The 21336-nt window shown below is 34.7% G+C and overlaps 1 long non-coding RNA gene across 2 annotated transcripts in view; it reads left to right on the forward strand.

Annotated features, from left to right (window-relative positions):
- The window catches only part of LOC141555715 (uncharacterized), a 183936-nt gene that overhangs the window by 83471 nt on the left and 79129 nt on the right, over positions 1-21336 (forward strand). For both annotated transcript variants that reach the window (XR_012486301.1, XR_012486302.1), the window contains exon 2: positions 9820-10008. This is a non-coding gene — a long non-coding RNA (uncharacterized LOC141555715). The remainder of the gene's footprint in view (positions 1-9819; positions 10009-21336) is intronic.

The raw sequence follows: 21336 nt of genomic DNA on the forward strand, positions 1-21336 counted from the left end.
AAATGTCATTAGTAAATTTTACCCCCACTCCCATCCCTTGGAGACCTGTTATTAAAACACTTATCAATGCAGTCCTAAATGTACTGCACTTTCCCTGTTATAAAATAGTTGTAGGATTTAAAGCTAAAAGGGAATTGGATCTAGTCAATTTACATATGGAAAAACTGAGGTACAGAGGAAAAGCAACATGCCTAAAGTCATACGGGAAATAAACAGTAATCATAACTTGAATCTCATGAGTCTCTGCCTGTTAAGTCCTTCAGTATTTTTACATTATGTGATGCTACCTTTCTTGTTGTTGCTCCCAACAGATTGTGGGCTCCTTGAGAACAGGGATTATCTTTTGACTTTCTTTGCATCTCTAGAATTTCCTGGCATGTAGAAGGTACTGAATAAATGTTTCTTGACTGATTGATTGACTGCTTTTATTATGTTATAAATATTCTTACCACAAAATCTCTATAAAACCAAAGTTGTCTAACCTTTAGCCAAGGGCTCAGGTCCTTCAGTCCATTGTTGAAACTATATTTTAAAATGTCAACATTGCAACCTGACAAAAAATCTTAAATAGTCCCTTTGGAGCTCATCATAATTTATCTGATTTGATGAAAGCTTGATGAAAGGTGGAATCTATCTTATGGGAGCCAGACTAGGGACTAGCCAGAGAAGACTTAAACTAGGTATGAGCTGAATCTGTCAACAACTATTGAAGGTATCATCTTAGTTGAGGAGAGCAAGTTTCAAGGCTAGCAGAGGCTCTAGATTAATTTCTTTCAATTAAACAAACATACATAAAGCACATATGATATGTGAAGTGCTGTTCTCAACAGTGAAGTTACAAAGACAAAAAACAAAAAAAGATGTCCAAAATACAGTTCCTTCTTTTGAATTGTTTATAATGGAGACGAAGAGATGTAGCAGCTAGCTTACACCAAACCTGAAGTCAGGAAGACCTGAGTTCAAATACTTATTAGCTCTATTATTCTAGACAAGTTATTTAATCCAGTTTGTCTCAATTTCTTCAATTGAAAAATGAGCTAGAGAAGAAAATAACAAACCACTTCATGTTCTTTGCCAAGAAAACTTCCAAAACATGGTCATGAAGAGTTGAACGTTAATTAAATGAGTAAACAAGAGTTTCACCATGGACATAAAGTAACATAGAATGAAAAAGGATAAAGGAAAGACCCAAACAAACTGCTCAAGGAATTCTGAGTGAGGAGATTTTGCTTTTAACTATGTAGGAATCAGGGAGACATATGGGGATGATTCCATAAAGAAAAGGGAACCCCAGGTCTGAAGGAAGGGGTTGATTTCAAGAAGTAGAGGTAAAAGTAAGGAAGGAATGAAGACTGTTTCAGGCATTAGTATGCTTGTAAATATTAACAATCAGATCTTAAGGGTGGAAAGGAGGATGTAAACAGAATACAGCTATTCCAGTGGCAATTTCTTTCTATCCTGATGTTTTTCTAAACCAATTATCTAACAGACTCAGTTTCTCTGGGAGAAGAGAATCATCTGTATTCCCCACAGTACTTTTGATAGCCATATTTGGCCTTACTTGACAGTTCCATACCTATTTCTTCTTGGGCTGAGTCTAGGACTCTGACACCTGGACCTCAGTTTCTAGGACTGAAGATTCTTTTTTCCTTTTTTTTCCTTCAGTATAATCTAGCTTACAAGGAGGTTGAGAGAATTAGCTTTAACATGAATAGAAAAGACACAAACTTAAAAATTGTTCTGATTTCCAAAGAATCAGGTATTTTTGCCAGCATACGTATTATGACAGAGTATCTTGGCTCATTTTTTCTGTCTTTTTATTATACAGCCTAAAGTGGATACATATTGATAAACATTACTGTCTTTTGCTGACAGAATAACTATATGTGTTCTTTTAAACATGGAAATTGATTAATAATATTGGATGAAGGACTAAGTTATTATTATGTTGGGCTTATTATCGGGATAACAGTAAGAAGATAACACAAACACTGGCTGAGTACATAGAAAGTGGCAACTTCCTCCTGTTGGGATGATAGGACCATAGAATGTCTGTGTTGGAAAGTGCTTTAGAGATCATCTATTCTAATCTCCTCATTGTCCATATGGAGAAACTGAAACCTAGATGAGGGAAGAAACTTAACTTGTTGTCAGAATGAACAAGGGACAGAAGAGAGAGAGCTATCTCCACAGTCTTTCACCCCACTCTTGTTCAATGCTCTTTTCATGTACTATGTGAATGAGCAATGATGAATTTCCTTTCAAAAGAATGGGATGGTGAAGATTTGTAAATTCCTAGAATGCCAGAGTTGGAGGGCATTTAGTCTAACGCTCTTTTTTAATGGCAAGAAAATCAAAATTCCAGATCTCTTGGCTCTTTATTTGGTTTGTTTTCTGTTGCATCATGTAGTGTCAATGAGTTTGGAGGAGAGGGGGCATTTTTGGGGTAAAGAAATGAAGAGAGGGAATGTAACTGTATCACAGGTGCAATGTCACTGTTTGGTCCTAGGGGTAGGGATCCCTGAAGAAAATAAAAAGGAAATCATCACTGAGGAAGGCATGAAAAGAGAGTATTTGGTCAGAGGATAAGAAAAAGTATAATGAATTTGGAGTTTAGTGGTCTGTGTTTGCATCTTGTCTCTGAAACTCTCTGTCTGTAAGACCCTTGGTAAATTGTTGTACCTCTCTAGTCCTCAGAGTTCTTATCAGATAAGAGAGTTTTATAAATAATTTCTAATGTCCATTTCAACATAAATGGTCTATGATTGTACAATTGTAACTCATTGTCAAGAGTAATTCCTTCAGAATGTAGTTCTACAGAAAGGCGGGAGATAGTGATGTCATGAAAGTCTACAGAGGAAAGCATATCCATGAACAGCAGCAGCAAAGACTGCAGAGAGATTAAAAAAGATGAAGATTAACAAAGGGCCAGCAGTTCTGGTAACTAACATGACTGATTTTGCAAAAGGTGGTTTTAATTGAGGAAAGCCTCAACTGTCAAATCGGGAAAATGTTTATACAGGTTCATAATCCAGAAGTTATTTGCAAATGATGGTTGAAAGAGCACTATTTAAGGAGGGATGACTAAATAAATTGTGGTATGTGTTTGTGATGGAATATTGTTATTTTATGGGAAATAATGAACAGAATGCTCTCAGAAAAAAATCCTGGAAAGTCCTCCAGAATTCAAGCAAAGTGAAATATACTGTGTACAAAGTAATGGCAATGTTTTGGGATGACCAGCTATAAATGACTCTGCTATTCTTAGCAATCCAATGATCTGCAAACACCTGCAAATACTGCAAGAACTTATGATGAAAAATCCTATCCAAATCCAGAAAAGGAATTGATTATGTCTGTATATAGATTGAAGCATTCTCTGTGTCTCTCTCTGTGTATCTCTATGTCTGTCTCTTTTTCTCTCTTCCTCTCTCTCACTCACTTTATTTTTCTTGTTGGTTTTTTTTTTGTCCATTAGGGTAGAAGAAAATTTTTTATTAAAGCTTTTTATTTTCTAAACATATGCATAGATAATTTTCAACATTCACCCCTACAAAACCTCGTGTTCTAAATTTCCTCCCTTCTGCCCCTTCCCATAGATGGCAAGTAATTTATTATATGTTAAACATGTGCAATTCTTCTATACATATTCCCACAATTATAATGCTGCATAAAAAAATCAGATCAAAAGGGAAAAAGTGAGAAAGAAAACAAAGTACAAGCAAACTACAACAAAAAAGAAAATACTATGTTGTGACCCATACTTAGTTCCCACAGTCCTCTTTCTGGGAGCAGATGGCTCTCTTCATAAGACCATTGGAATTGGCCTGAATCATCTCATTGATGAAAAGAGCCATGTCCATCAGAATTGATCATTGTATAATTTTGCTGTTGCCATGTACAATGATCTTCTGGTTCTGCTCACTTCACTTACTATCAGTTCATGTTAAGACTCTACAGACCTCTCTGAAATCATCCTGCTAAAGATCTATGTTTTATTTCACAATATGAGTTTTATGAAAATGTTTTGCATAACTTCATGTGCAGTTTCTTAATTGGGGATGGGGGTAAGGGAAAGAACTTGGAACTCAAAAAAATTTTTATTAAAGCTTTTTATTTACAAAACATATCATGGGTAATTTTTCGACTGACCCCTGCAAAACCTTTTGTTCCAAAATTTCCCCTCTTTAGAACTCAAAAATTTTAAAAACAAATGTCAAAAAATGTAACTGGGGGAAATATTGTTTTTTTAAAAAGAAAGAACACCATTTTTGAAGATTAAGCACTGGGTTTAAGGTTTAGGCCCTGTTCCTTACTAGTGTGTGTGACACTGGGGAAGAAGTACTTCATCAATTTTAAGGCATCTTCAAGGTCATTTGGTTCGACTTTATTATTAGAGATTATTTATTATCTCTTATTATTATTAGAAACCACTTAATCTAATCTTCTTGTTATTATTAATTATTGTTATTATGGGAAATAATTTATTATAGGAATCTTTGCCCAATAATCTTACAGACAAAGAAATAAATGTCTCAGGAGATAACAAGGCTTACCCATAGTCACAGTTAAATGACAGAGATGGAATTCAGATCATGCTCTTCTGATATCATATCTAGCACTTAGCATTAATCCACTTCACAGGGTTTCTGGAAAGAAAGGGCTTTGTAAATATTAAAATTCCATATCAATGTTAGTTATTATTATTAAAATCTGAGCCATACTTGTCCATCTCCTTTCCAACAGTGTATGGATCTTGGTTCCAAAAAGAGTGGAAAGGCCCACTCTGGAAGTGATCATATTAGAATGTCTTTTAGCAAGAGCTAGTAATTTTGCTGGGTGCTCTTTCTTGAAAACTTTTTTCAGAGGGGGCCACGAGGTAGTATAATGGATAAAGCAAAAGGTTGGAATCAGGAAAACTTGAATTCAAATCCAGCCTAATTTATTAGCTATGTGACACTGGGTGAGCCAATAACTTCTCTTTGCCTCAGTTTCCTCAGCTGAAGTTAGAAAAACCTGAGTTCAAGTCCATCCATACTAGTTGTGTGGCCCTGGGCGAGTCACTTTCTCATCTGCAAAATGAGTTGAAGTAGGAAATGGAAAACCAATCCAATATCTTTTCCAAGAAAACCCCAAATGGTGTCACAAAGTCAAACGTTTAAGAGAGTTGGCCATGCCTGAAATAACACCACAACATTATTAGCTATTATCATTATTCAAATCCTAACTTTATTTCAGGACCCGGCTCAATCTGCTCTAAGAAATCTTTTTCAACAGGCCCAATCACACTGGTCTTCTTTTGGCTTGCTTTATAACTCATAAAAAGTGATGGTAGTTTTTTCCCCTGATTTTATCACTTGATCTCAGAAGCAAGTGCAGAAATAACTGTGATTTTACCAAAATAACCATCTCCCTGTGTGGGAATTCCATCAACACAAATTAAATCCTTCTATGACAGTAGATAAATCCTAGCATGTTACCTAAAACATTTAAAAATTAAGTGATTTGTCCACTGTCACATCACTAGGGTTAGAGAAGATTTGAAATTACTGGCCTTAAGTCTGATAATTGATGCATTATTCCATATAATATCTTTTCCTAACAATATATTTCTTTATATTTATATATAATATTTCATATGTGTGTGTTTGTGTCTTGAGAACAGATTCTTATGGTGTTGTTATATATTATGACTATCACATGTCTTAGATTTATTAAACAGTCTCAATTTCAAATACTCAAATTTTTGGGGTAAATTATTCTTAGTTTTTAAGCCTCTTGACCTTTTGCCTTATGGAATACTGTATTACAAGATCTCCTTTAATTTATAAGTGAAGCTGACTAGTCTTTGGTGATCTTGATAGTTTTTTGGTGCTTGAACTACTTTCTGGATGTTTATAGTATATGTTCTTTGATGTGAAAACTCTGGATTTTAATCATGCCATTTTTGGAACTTTTTCCTTTAAAAATGCACAGAATATATGTAACAGAAGAAAATTCAGAAGGAAGCATATGCAAACAGTATAGCTTTGAATATATAATTATGTACCTTTAAAAAGGAGAAAGTGGTATGAAATAGAGACTTGTAGTTCTATATGAATCCTTTTTTATGTATTTTGTTACATAAATAAAAATACATTGGCAGAGTGTGTGTTTAAATTCAAAATAAAAATATCCAAACCAACATGATTAGACTTGACCTGTAAAATCCCCTTTTCATTCTAATACTATGGCTCTATGGCCCTGTGTGAAAATGGATTTCTGATACATACAGCTTATTTTGCTTTAAAGTATATAACAAACCACAAATCAGTAACAAAATTGTTCCACTTATCTTTGTTCCCTTTTGAATTTCCTTCTGTGCTTTTCTGGTTATCTTTTTTAATGGACAATATTTTCTGAATGAAAAACTAGACCTCATGGTCTGATAAAGAAACTTTGGTCATTTTGTTCAAGTAGACAATAAGACTGCAAAGCAAGGATGGAAATTCATTGATTTCCATTCATTCTTCCCCATTCTATACCAGTGTATTCTTTTCCCTCTCTCAGAACAGAAGTGATCTATCTCTGAATTTTGGCTACAATATTTCTGAGATATTAGTGAGTAATAGTTTCAATTCACAAATAAAGATCCTAAAAATCATATTCAAGAATGAGTTTAAACTTGTTAAATGTAAAGATTGATCTTCAAATCACTAAGGGTTTTTTAATTGCTTATTGTATTAGTTTAGATGCTGTGCCTGTGTGTGTTATTTATACTCTGAGTTTTAAAAAAGTTAACTCCCAAAAAAGAGCTGTAATCCAATTGCAGAAATCTCTAATATTATTTCCTTTTATAAATTATTATAGTACTTTGAAAAGGATGGTAACAAACTTCATAAAAAAGCTACCATAGAAATTGTGCAGCAGCAAGGAACAAAATAATATCTACAAGAATTCAGAATAGCTTTTAAGTATTCATGATAATATTGAATTCTGACCATACCAAGAATGGTCTTACTAAAGGAATACTTTTCAATGTAATTCAGTCACACTGTGTACATAGTCCAATGTTGCTTTTGTTTTATTTTGCTTTATTTTATTTTTAAAAAAAAGACTGGCCGAAAAAAGGAAACAAAATTTAGTAAGATCATACTTTATTGACTAAAAAAAAAAAGAAACCTTAAAATTTTACTAGGTGGAGTTTGACCCTATAGTTTTCTGACTACTCTGGATATTTTTTTCAGGAAACCTTTTATTCTTGCTATGTCCAAGCAGAAATCCAATAGTCCAGTCCATGGTGAGATCTCAATGAGAAACTGCTGTCTTTAATTCTGGAAGGGTTGGCTTTATTGGTGGCCTTGTTTCCCACTGCTCTGGAGCTTTTCCTCAATTTTGTGTGGACTTCTGGTGTGGAAGAAAGAATTTACTATGGTTTCTTACTGGATTTTTTTGATCATTAGTTAGTCAGGTGTGACTGTCATGTTTTTGATGGAGTAGGTATATAACAGCTGAGTTTATTGCCTTCTTCCTTTGTTTTCCTGTTGAGAGAAGAAAAAAAGTCTCAGAAATATCAAATTATTTTGTCTAGCATACCATAGCCAATAAATTTCTGAATTGGGATTTGAACCCAGGTTTCCCTGACTTCAGGTATAAATGTATTTCAATTTTTTTTTTGGTAAATCAAAATGTTCACATTTGTTGTCATTTTAAAGTTCAAATTTAAAACATTTTAATAATAAAATGAAATCATTGTATTTATAATATCTCCCACTCCCATAGCATCCCTAAAGCATTTCTATGTTTTCAGTCTCAGTGGTGAGGTAGATAATACACATATTTCTATCTCCATTTTATAGATGAAAAAAGTGTGGCTCAAGAAAAGTTGAATGACAAGGCAATTCCAATAGACTTGAGATGGAAAATGCCATCCATATCCAGAGAGAATTATGAAGACTGAATATGGATTGAAGCATTACAGTATTTTCACCTCTTTTTTGTTTGATTTATTCCTTCCCATGGTTTTTCCCCTTTTGATTTGATTTTTCTTGCACAAAATGACAAATATGAAAAAATGTTTAAAAAACAAAATGGAAATATGTTTAAAAGGTTGCACATATTTAACCTATATTAAATTGCTTACTGTCTTGGGGAGGGGGGAAAATAGGGGAGGGAGAAAAATTTTAAACAGAGAGTCTTACAAAAATGAATGTTGAAAAAGTATCTTTACATGTGTTTGGGAAAATAAAATACCATTGAGAAGAGAAAAAGAAAAGTTGAATTATTTGGCCAAGACCACATGGCCAGTAAGTATGGGGTTACAATTCCAAATCAATTCTTCTGATCTTATCCAAAAGTCTAGTCAATCTCTCTGTCTCTTTCTCTGTCTCTGTCTGTCTCTGTCTGTCTGTCTGTCTCTCTCTCTCTCTGTCTCTCTGTCTCTCTCTGTGTGTCTCTGTCTCTCTCTTTGTCTCTCTGTCTCTGTCTCTCTCTGTCTCTGTCTCTCTGTCTCTCTCATTTTTGTTCTCTCTCTCTCTCTGTCTCTGTTTCTCTCTCTCCCTCTCAATCTCTGTCTCTCTATCTCTCTCTGTCTCTCTGTCTCTTTCTCTGTGTATCTCTCTTTCTGTGTCTCTCATTTTCGCTCTCTCTGTCTCTCTCTGTCTCTGTCTCTCTGTCTGTCTTTCTCTCTCTTAATCTCTGTCTCTCTCTGTCTCTGCCTCTCTCTCTCTCTCTCTCTCTCTCTCTCTCTCTCTCTCTCTCTCTCTCTCTCTCTCTCTCTCTCTCTCTCTCTCTCTGTCTCTCTCTTTCTCTCTCTCTCTCCCCCTTTGACAATGCTTTCAGTAGTGAACATACCACACTTCAATATTCTAAAGGATCCAAGTTTTGTTGTTGTAGGTATTCCTTCCATTGATGTAGATTGCAGGTTCTTCCATACACTCCCCACCTCCCATTCATCCCTTAATGTAGAACCCTCTGGTATTGAATCTTTCTGCTCTTACCTAGGGCTAATTGTTGAACGATGGGCAATTGACTGTGCTACACTTGAACTCTTTGCAATTTGATAAGTAACTAGCATCACGGATCAGGTCCAATGAGAAATCAGAGCAGGAATGTGGTTGTCAAAATGTATCAATAAATATTTTGATTGAACTGAATGATGCTGACTGAGGCTTGATACTCCCCTCCTCCCTCAAAAGACATTCACTGATCACTCCTATAAAGCACACAAAGTTTTTTCCTAGGCCTTGGCTAGTTACTGTCACTGACTCAGCAGCCCCATACCCACCCCTACATTCAATACACCTCATTATTGATGAGACACAGGAAGGGGCTTTTTTTAGACCAGATGAAAAATGTTGGGTGGAGGGGGCAGCATTTAAGCAAAGGAGGCTGTAGGTTAGCTCCAGAACAGCTTCTGCCTTTGAAATAGCTGGCAAGTTGAAGGCTGAGCTCTGGCTTTATTCCTGTATTTTCCAGTCTATAGCATTTGGCTAGCAATGAAGACAATTGAAATGGAGGCCCCAGAGCGATGTTAGGAGGCCTCTTGTCCCCGCTCTCTAGCTGAAGTAGTCCGATTCTATTTCAGTCCTGACTCCTCAAGGGGACCTCAGCCCGAGCTCCGATCTCAGCAGCACACAGCAGGATGCAGAGTTCAGGACGCCTCCCATCATTGAAAGAGGACATTGTGCTGATCACCTTCAAAGGAGCAGAGAAATAGCCCAATAGGGGTGTCCTATTTTTTTTTAAACGAGACAGAGTTTTTGGCCTGACATCTCAAACAATTGGCTAATGCAATGAGAGAGGATAATAAATTGTATCCCTTGTTTCCTTGTATCACAGAAGCCCTTGAGGGACCATTCAGATGGCTAAGCTCCTATCTGCCTCTTGGTGATCTTGTTATCAAACCAACGTTTGGCTCCCCAGTGGGAAAGAAGCCCTGTAACATCCGATAACCTCTACTTATGAAACTCTCGCTGCAGGCAGCTCTGATCACAGGCCAGCTCAAATGGAAGCCAAAGTAATCACTAGGTGGGTCTTTTTATATATATTCATCACAGAGGATAAAATGCGCACAAAGAGGGAGCAGAAGGATCTAACATTCCAGAGCACAGCCAGGATGGCTTTGTTCCTTAATGCCACATGCTTTCTGCCGCAATGGCTGGGGCAATGTACCAAGCCAGGCAGCCACATATTTGGGGTCATACGGAGCACACTTGGGCTGATGGGCAGAGAGTTTGTAATCTTTCACTCTAGTGCTTGTGGGTCACACAGACACAAAGTCTAAGACTGGAAAGAGAGGCTGAGTCTATGCCTATTAAAGAAGAAAAGGAACAGTCTGTTCTCTTTGTATTGCTGACATGGCTGACTAGCTGCAGAAAAAGGTAAAGCCTGAAACTGGATGTGTCTCCTTCCCCACCTGTCATGCTGGGCCTTCCTCTCAGCTAGATGATCGTTATATGTATTTATGGAATAAATATTTATTCCATATTGGTGGAAGAGAATGGAAGGCATTAGTAGGAAGCATTCTCTCAACTATTGCCCACGATGCTTATTCATTTGATTTTTTAAAAATTTGAACCTGTGATTTTATAAGTATGAAAAACTTCTGTTGTAGAAGGCCCTATACACAGGTGTAGACTGACAACTCATCTACAAGGAAGCCAGATGGCACAGTGGGTAGAGTTCTTGAGCTGGAGTCAAGAAGAGTTGATTCAAATTCTGCTTCACTCATTTATTGGCTGTGTGATCCTAAGCAAGTCTGTTATCATCTCAGCCTCAGTTTCCTCATTTGCAAGAAGTGGGTAATAATAACACTTACCTCTCAGGATTCTTGTGAGGATAAAATCTGCTATATGTCTTGCAAATCTTAAAGCACTATGGAAGAGCTAGCTACTATTATTATTAGGTTAAGAGATTTATTTAAGATCGCAGAGTTATTATCATTTAGGGGTAGAATTTGAACCCAGATTTTGCTGATTTCAAGGCTGGCTTTTCATCCTCTGGCTTTTCATTTGTTCACAAATCCATTTATTTTGCCATTCATATAATCACATTCACTCACTCATTCATTCAATTACTCAATCTATTTGTTGTCACTATTTATTAACTGAATACCCACTGTGTGTTCAGCACTACACAGAGTGTTCTGCATACTTCTTTGGCTTTTTTTATTTCTTCTCCATTTTTCTCCTTTTTCTTTCTTTTCCCATACCGTTCTCCCAGATGGTGCTGTAGATAGAGGGTCAGGCCTGAACAGGAAGACTCTTCATCATCCTGAGTTCAAATTTGGCCCCAGACCTTTAATAACTATGTAATTCTGGGCAAGCTGAAGCTAGAGGAGAAAACAGCCAGACATTTCAGTATCTTTGCCAAGAAAGCCCCAAATGGGGTCATGAAGAGTTAGAAACAACTTAACAACAATAATAAATATATTATTTATTTTGGTGTCATAGATTTAGGGTTAGAAGATACCTCAGAGGCACTTGAATCCAAGCCCCTCATTTTACAGATTAAGAAATTGAAGCCCCAGAAGTGTCAGCAGCAATATTCTAACTCAGGTCTTCTTGACTCCAAGACTACCTCTGACCATTCCACCACCTAGAAGCCTCTTGAATTTGAATGTGTACTTGTTTATCTCAGGGAATGTAAGCTTCTTTGATTTTGTCTTTGAGTTATCTTGTATTGTGCATTATATAAAAATAAATCTTTAATAAATTCTTGTTAAATTGGAGGGACTGGGTAGAAAGTAATGTAATCACTAGTAAAAATACCCTATACATCTTCCACTCTTACCTTTGGCCAACAAAAATATGGTGGGAAGCCTCAGCTGGAGTAGGGGTCTATCAATGGCTCCATCATTTCCCCCCCTGTGATTAGTAAGTCAATGTCACGTGAAGGTCTCTAATATAGTGTCCCAGTAATCTGTTTTTGATTTATCATAGTTTAACTTTTTTTTATTCAATGATTTAACTGAAGACATTGATGACATGTTTATCAAATTTGCAGATGACATAAAATTAGGAGAAATGTCTAACATGATATATACATATATATATATCACATTATTATATGTGCTAGGATATTTCAACATTAGGAAAACAATCTAATTAATGAAAATAAAATCAAAACATCAGACTCACACAATCCTCTCCAAAAATGCAGGAAAAGCTTTTAATAAAGTATGATACTGTTTTATTTTATAAACCCTATAAAAATAAACAAGGAGGGGCCTTTTAAAATTATCACTTTTAAAAAAATCTAACTAAAATCAAAAGAGAGAATTATATGAAAAAGGATACATTAATACATTTCCCAATAAATATAGGAGTTAAGTAAGTCTGTCTTTTCTCTTAATTATTATTTGACATCATTTTAGAAATGCTAACAACTTCAATAGAACAAGAAAAAGAAATTCAAAGCATAATGATATGTAAAATTGAGTTAAAACTATCCCCATTTCCTGATGATATAATAGTTTTCTCAGAAAATCCTAGGGAATTATCAAAAATTCTAATGGAAATAATTATTAACTTTAGCAAAATTCTTGTTGTTCAGTAGTTTCAATTTGTATCCAATTTTTTGTGATCCCATTTAGAGTTTTCTGGTCAAAGATACTGAAATGATTTGCTATTTTCTTCTTCAGCTTATTTTACAGATGAAGAACTGAGGCAAACAGGATTAAGTGACCTGCCCAGGGTCATAGACCTACTAAGAGACTGAGGCTAGATTTAAACTCAGGAAGATGAGTCTTTTATTTTAGAATCTGCACGCTGTTCACTGGATCACCTAGCTTCTTTCAGGAAAAAATGCAGGCTACAAAATAAATCTTCAAAAATTCACATAATTTCTAATAACAAGAAAACCAAAGAAGCAATAATAGGGAAATCCCATTCCAAATAGATACAAAATGCATAAAATATCTGGGGATCATCTTACCAAAGCAAACAAAAGACTGGTATTCAATTACAATAGGCTTTTTTTTTTTTTTTTTTTTTTTTTTGGGCAATTGGGGTTAAGTGACTTGCCCAGGGTCACACAGCCAGGAAGTGTTAAGTGTCTGAGACCAGATTTGAACTCAGGTCCTCCTGAATTCAAGGCTGGTACTCTATCCACTGCTCCACCTTGACTGCCCCCTACAATAGTCTTTTTAAAGAAATAAGCACTTACATCTCTGGAAGAATATCCAATGCTCATGGTTAGGCCATGCCAGTATAATAAAAATGACAGCATTATCAAAACTAATTTATACTTAAAGTGCTGTATGAATCAAGTTACCAAAGGGATACTGAGAAAATATGGCAATTTATAAATATTTCTAGAATATCAAAAGACATGATGAGGTGGTAAAGGAAAATAATATTTCTAGTCTTCACACTATATTATAAAGCAATAGTAATCAAAGCTATCTTTCATTGGCTAAAAATAGAGATATATCAAGCTAAACAAAGGAGAATATGAAACAATAGAACTTAATAACCCAATGTTTGATAAAGTGGAAAAAAAAGTATTCAAGAAAAATTATTCTTTATCTCTGAAAAGTTGAAAAGCCGACAGATGGAAATTGGGCTTAGACAACCATTTTACACTATACATATTCCAACATACATTTTAAATAAGTGTGCAACCTTAATAAGGTCATATTATGAAAAAAATTAGAAAAGAAATATATAATTTTCACAGATATGGGTAGGAGATATTCTTAACCAATCAAAAGATAGAGTTAATTTCAAAGTATTACATTGATAATTTTGATTATTTGAAACTGAAAAGATCCTGCAGCAACAAAATAAGATAAGAATGGAAGTGGTCAAATGGGGGGGAAATCTTTGTGTGAAATTTCTCTTAAGGATTTGTTATCTAAGATATCTATAAACAATTTCTCTCTATGTGCATATATAACATAATCATTCCCTAATAGATAAATTGTCAAAGAATATAAATATATAATTTCCAAAAGAATCACAAAATTAATAACCACCTGAAGGAATGTTCCATATCACTTATTAGTCATAGTGATGTTTCACCTGAAAATTGCAAGGGGAAACCAACAAAGTTCAAAGAAACTTTAATAATAAAGACAAAATATTAGGAATGAAAAATAGAAGAGAGTATGTTATATTGCATAAAAAAACAACTGATCTGGAGAAAAGATTAAAAAGAGAAAACATAAGAATAATCAGGCTACTTGAAAATTATAATAAAAAAACTTGCTACAATAACGCAAGAAATAATTAAAGAAAATTGTTCTGATGTATTACAAGAGGAGGGGAAATAGAAATAGAAAAAAACCCACCAATCACTATCTGAAAGAGATATCATGAGGAAAACCTACAGGAACATAGTGGTCAAATTCTGAAAACCCAAGATCAAAGAGAATATATTATGAGCAACACGAAAGAAAGAAAGAAAGAAAGAAAGAAAGAAAGAAAGAAAGAAAGAAAGAAAGAAAGAAAGAAAGAAAGAGAGAGAGAGAGAGAGAGAGAGAGAGAGAGAGAGAGAGAGAGAGAGAGAGAGAGAGGAAGGAAGGAAGGAAGGAAGGAAGGAAGGAAGGAAGGAAGGAAGGAAGGAAGGAAGGAAGGAAGGAAGGAAGGAAGGAAGGAAGGAAGGAAGGAAGGAAGGAAGGAAGGAAGGAAGGAAGGAAGGAAGGAAGGAAGGAAGAAAGAAAGAAAGAAAGAAAGAAAGAAAGAAAGAAAGAAAGAAAGAAAGAAAGAAAGAAAGAAAGAAAGAAAGAAAGAAAGAAAGAGAACAAAAAAGCAGTATCATAATTAGAATCACATAAGACCTAGCTGTGGCTACATTAAAAGACTATTATATACTAATGAGAAAAACAACTAGGTTTGTAGCCAAAAATATCATACCCAGCAAAGTTAAGCATTATCCTGAATGGGGGGGGGGTGTTGCAGAATGGACATTAAAAGAATATGGAAATTGAATGAATTGCTAGACTTACAGGATTTTGACGTAAAAAATACCTAAACCTAATAGAAAATTTGACATAGAAGATCCAAGAGAAAAGGTAAGCATTAAAGATGAATTTTAAGGGATTTAATAAGGACAAAATTTTTGTTTTATACTTGAAAATATAAACCATGTGCCATTAGTAATTGGGCAGCTTGAAAGAAAGATTGGGGTAGAGCTGAATACTATGTGATTCTAAAAAGCATAATTGTGTAGGAAAAGATAAAAAAGACTATGGTATATGAGAAGAACTGACACAGTAATAGATGGGAAAGAGAGGACTGGTAGTTCTGAAATCCTACTCACATTGGGAATGGATTGAAGAGGGAAAAATATATACATAGAAGAGTATAAAAGTTTTGTAAATTTATAAAGAAAATAATAGAGGGAAGGAAAAGGCTCAGGGGGATATAGAAGGGTATGTAGAATAATGGGAATGGGATAATGTGTGCAGATTAATGGAAATGGGGGAAAGAATGAAGGAAAAATGGGGAGAGGATAAGGGAGGGATCCTTGGAGGGATAGTAAGTTAAGTAAGAGCAAAGCAAGGTAGCAGAAGTAAAGCAGAGGAGTCAGCAGGAATAGGAAATAAGAGATATAAACAATAATGATTAGGAAGAGAATTTATTAGAAAAAAAAGCAGGGCTAGTAATTGTTTGATCTCAAGGTTAAATGTTTAAGTGATTTAATCAAAAGAGAAAAATAAGGAAACTCTTACTATACATCAGCCATATTTAATATTGCTTTATGCTATTTAAAATAACTAGATAGTATAAAGTTGGAATATTGCTATAGTGTAGGAAATGATGAGTTGGGGGATTTAGACAAATATGGAAAGACTTGGAGTTATGAAGGATGTTATTTACCTTGAGAGAAACTGAGGACAAATAAGCATAGTACAGCTATGTATATGAATGTATGTGTTTATTTCTGTATGATTATAGATATCTATATGTCTATGTGTGTGTGTGTGTGTGTGTGTGTGTGTGTGTGTAAAAATCTCTTTGTGCTTAATTGTAGCCCTTTGGGGGAGGGGGAAAATAGGGGAAAGAACAATGAAAAAACAATAAAAAGTGTATAGCAGAGAACAAAAGAAAACCTACAAGGAAATAAAGAAAAGATGGACAGCTCTGAACACAATGTGTAATATTTATTATATAACCTTTCTTGAAATGAATATTGTTTCATATTTTGAATCATCTCTTAAGTGCTACTGTGCACATGACAATGTTCTTTTGTTCTTTTTTTTTGTTTTTTCTTTTCCTATTTTGTTTTATGTTTTAAATTAATTAAAAAAAGAAAGTCCTCATATATGTCAAATATTTATACCAATACTTTTTTGTAATAGCTAAAAATTGTAAATGAGGCAAATGCCCATCAATTGGGTAATGACCAAATAAATTGTGTTACATGAATGTACAGAATAGAACTGTGCTCTAAGAAATGTATGTGATGAACACAGAAAAGCATGGGAAGATCTATTTGAACTAATGCAGAATGAAATAAGTAAAGCCACTATAAATACAACATCGTAAATGGAAAGAACTACTACTATTACACAAGAACAACAAAAAAATTATAAATGTAACAGATTTCAAAGATCAAACAGAACTTGAATGAAGGGATAAGAAATGTGGAAAAAATATGATTTGTGGAAGTGGGAGGTATAGCGGTCTTATATATTGCACAAGTTTTTGGATTTTTTCAGTGTTTTAGTTGAGCTATTTTTTTTCTCTCTAAAATATACTATTTGTAATATGGGATGGCTCTCTAGTTCTGAAGGTATCACAGGAACTTTCACCCTGAAATAGTAAATGCATTCCACTTCTGGAATTGTCAGTCCACTTCTAATTGTTAGTAATTTTTTATATCAAACTTTAAATTTATCTCTCTTAAACTTCTACTCATTGCACCTAATCATGTCCAGATAGCATAGGCTGAAGCCCTAACCATGACAGAATTCCAGGTTTTCGATATTTTTTTCTCCAATCTGAGCATACCAGGTCTTTTCATAATTCTAGTTCCTTGTCAATTCTAGCTACCTTCCATTAGATGATCTGCCAACTACTTATCTGAAAATTTGGAAATCTATCCAATTTAACACATGTTTTACGAAATACCTACTATGTGCAAGTAACCCTGCTCATCACTAAGCCAAGAAATGAACTCAGTATTGCAGATGTAATCTGACCTGGTTTCCATGTAACACTGTTGATGTATATCAAGTTTCCAGTTCTTGAAACTCTCAAGGTCTTTTTGATATGAACTGTTTTTGCCCAATCATAATTATATTTATACAGTTGGCTCAAATGGAACAATTTATACTTAATCCTAGATAGATTTCATTATCATCTACCACAAAAATCCTGTCACAATGTCTTAAAGAATCCTAGATTTAGAGCTGGTGAGAATCTCAGTTGAACATCTCAATTGGACATCTTGTAGAAACTGAAATCCAGAAAGGTTAACTTGGTTTCTTTGTCCAGGAACACACAACTAGTATTAGAGCTAGGATTTGGACTTCAAATCTTCTAACTTAAAAGTCATTGCTCTATCCACTGCACACAATGTTCCTCATCATATTGTAGTCATAACTCTGGATTTTCAAGGATCTTGACAGAAGAATTTGCCCAAGGACATACAATTATTTAGTAGCAAAGTCTGTATTCAAATCCAGATTTCTTGACTTCAAATCCAATGTTTTTGCAGTAACATAAGATACTCTTCAGTATCAGTGTCAAAATTTGAACAGTCCTCTCTGCCTTGAAGTCCTATAACCTGACTACAAACACTTCCCCTTCAGTAAGATTTGGTCCAGTGATAATACAATACTTTCCCATTATGAACTCTTTGGGGGATAGGGATAGACATCACCATTGAAAGCATAGTATTTACCCATGTTATTTTGTCATTAATAGGCCTTTTTAAAATATATGTTAGGTTTTATATATAATGGATAAGTCATGGGCACCTGATTTCATTGATATTGGGTACTCCAGTATCCTCAGTGCCTGGCACAATTTCTAAAACATACTTAATAAAACTTAATAAAAACATGCTTAATAAATTCTAGCTGATTGATTATTTGAACACCTTTTCAAAGAATAGAGTCTGTGATTCTACATGTGGAAAAGAACATTGAGTTTTTTCATAAGGTGGGAGATTTGAAAAGAATATGGACTAGTTAAGCTCATGCTGAGCTTTTAAAGTGTCTCATTGTTTTTTAGTGTTTGAATTTTGACAAAATCACAAATACACTTAGCTGAGCACTCTTAAATTCTTAGACCCTAAATCCTACAACAGGGGGTTGGGGTGGCAGAGTCCAAAGATCACTATTAATCCTGTGGTTTAGAGTTTTTCCACACATTATTTATTGAAAAGGTGTTTGGTAAGAATTATGTAGCAGGTAGGCAGTTTGTTAATTCCTACTTCCTTAGATATGAGAAGCTTCCCTCCCCACACACAGACACTATAGATTTGCATATTTCCTTCCTTTCCTGGGCAACACATATCTGATCCGACACATCTAAGGTTTTAATACAGTTTTTTTTTAAAAAAAAAAAAAAACTAATTAAAGAGAAGATGCAGGGAAGAAAATATTGAAAGATGAAATAATTTAGTCTCAATTAAGTGTGATTGTTTTTTTAATTAAGTAGAGAATTAAAATCAAGTTTAAAATTACATTAAAGGTAGTTCATAAAATTAAATAGATCAGATCCAAGGTAGGACAGACTGATGTGTGTGTGTGTGTGTGTGTGTGTGTGTGTGTGTGTGTGTGTGTGTTTGATGAAAACAACTGGGAATTATGATTTGTTTCCTATCTGAGGCCAATGCTTTTTCTTTTAAAATGTTGTTATTGTTTTTTTAAACAGCATCTGTAGAGTCTGAATTAGAATTGTGGACTCTTCTAAACCTCAGAAGAGTTAGCAGTTGCTAATACCAATGATTCTTTCCCCAGAAACTTTCAGAACCAGACAGTTTATAGGGACATTGGAGAACAAGTTGGCCAAATGCAATGAAGCTCTGGATTCTTAAAGAACTGAAAGTTCTGAAGGTAAATCTCTCTTGAGCATATTCAAATTCAACAAACATCATGCATAACTCTGTGCTAGGGGCTGCAGGAGACATAGAGTTCATGCCTACATTATACTTTTTGCTTTTCAAAGTGCTTTTGCTTACAATTATCCTAGGAAGTTGGTAGTACAAATCCCTATGCCTATTTTGCAAATGGATGAAGTTCAGAAGGAAATGTCCTGTCATTAGCCATCATCCTAAAGCTTGTAAGGATCAGAGTCAGAACTCAGACTCCTGATTTCACTAACCCACACTGCCTCTCAGTGACTGCTGTTATAAAGTTTTATGCTAGTTATTAAATGTGAAATAAGAAATGTAAACAAATAACTATAATATAAAATAGAATGTGATAAGTAACAAAAGGAGGAACACCAAGTAAATTGTCACATAAAGAGAAGCTGAAGGATTTGGCAATTAGTATTTAGTTTGAAAAAAAGGAGGATAAGGAAGGAAAAGTGGAAATGATAAATGTCTTCAAGAATTTAAAGGATGGGCAGCTAGATGGTGTCTATCTACTGATAGAGCTCTGGCCCTGGAGTCAGACCTGAATTAAATTTGACCTCAGACACATAATATTTACTAGCTGTGTGACACTGGGCAAGTCACCTAATCCCAATTGCCTCATCAAAAAATATTTATTTATTGAAGAAATTAATGATTTTATTTTAATACTGCTTTAGTCACCCAGCTAGTCTTTCTTGCCCTGTCCCCTTAAGTTCTGTAAAGTTCACCATGCACATCGACAATCCTAGAACACTCTAGCTGTCTACTTTCTTTTTTTTATTTTATAATTATAAAGTTTTTTGACAGTATGTATGCATGAATATTTTTATAACATTATCCCTTGTATTCATTTTTCCAATTCCCTCTACTCCCTCCCCTAGATGACAGACAATCCCATGTATTTTACATGTGTTACAATATAACCTAGATACAATATATGTGTGTAAACACCATTTTATTGTTGCACATTAAGTATTAGATTCCGAAGGTATAAGTAACCTGGGTAGATAGATAGTAGTGCTAACAATTTACATTCACTTCCCAGTGTTCCTTCTCTGGGTGTAGTTGTTTCTGTCCATCATTGATCAACTGGAAGTGAGTTGGATCTTCTTTATGTTGAAGATTTCCACTTCCATCGGAATACATCTTCATACAACATTGAAGTGTACAGCAATCTTCTGGTTCTATTCATTTCACTCGGCATCAGTTGATGTAAGTCTTTCCAAACCTCTCTGTATTCGTCCTGCTAGTCATTTCTTACAGAGCAATAATATTCCATAACCTTCATATACCATAATTTACCCAACCATTCTCCAATTGATGGGCATCCATTCATCTTCCAGTTTCTAGCCACTACGAAAAGGGCTGCCACAAACATTTTGGCACATACAGGTCCCTTTCCCCTCTTTAGTGTTTCTTTGGGATATAAGCCCAATAGAAGCAATGCTGGATCAAAGGGTATGCACAGTTTGATAACTTTTGGGGCATAATTCCAAATTGCTCTCCAGAATGGCTGGATTCTTTCACAACTCCACCAACAATGTATTAGTGTCCCAGTTTTCCCACATCCCCTCCAACATTCATCATTATTTGTTCCTGTCATCTTAGCCAATTTGACAAGTATGTAGTGGTATATCAGAGTTGTCTTAATTTGCATTTCTCTGATCAGTAGTGATTTGAAACACTCTTTCATATGAGTGGATATAGTTTCAATTTCATCATCTGAGAATTGTCTGTTCATATCCTTTGACCATTTATCAATTGGAGAATGGTTTGATTTCTTATAAATTAGGGTCAGTTCTCTATATATTTTGGAAATGAGACCTTTATCAGATCCTTTAACTGTAAGAATATTTTCCCAATTTGTTACTTCCCTTCTAATCTTGTTTGCATTAGTATTGTTTGTACAGAAACTTTTTAGTTTGATGTAATCAAAATCTTCTATTTTGTGATCAATAATGATCTCTAGTTCTCCTCTGGTCATAAATTCCTTCCTCCTCCACAGGTCTGAGAGGTAAACTATCCTCTGTTCCTCTAATCTATTTATTATCTGATTCTTTATGCCTAAATCATGGACCCATTTTGATCTTATCTTGGTATATGGTGTTAAGTGTGGATCCATATCTAATTTCTGCCATACTAATTTCCAGTTTTCCCAACAGTTTTTTTCAAATAATGAATTTTTATCCCTAATGTTGGTATCTTTGGGTTTGTCAAAGACTAGATTGCTATAGATGTACCCTTTTTTGTCCTTTGTATCTAATCTGTTCCACTGATCGACCGGTCTATTTCTTAGCCAATACCATATGGTTTTGGTGGCTG

The sequence above is a fragment of the Sminthopsis crassicaudata genome, chromosome 2, assembly GCF_048593235.1.
Source record: "Sminthopsis crassicaudata isolate SCR6 chromosome 2, ASM4859323v1, whole genome shotgun sequence".
NCBI classification, from domain to species: Eukaryota; Metazoa; Chordata; class Mammalia; order Dasyuromorphia; family Dasyuridae; genus Sminthopsis; species Sminthopsis crassicaudata.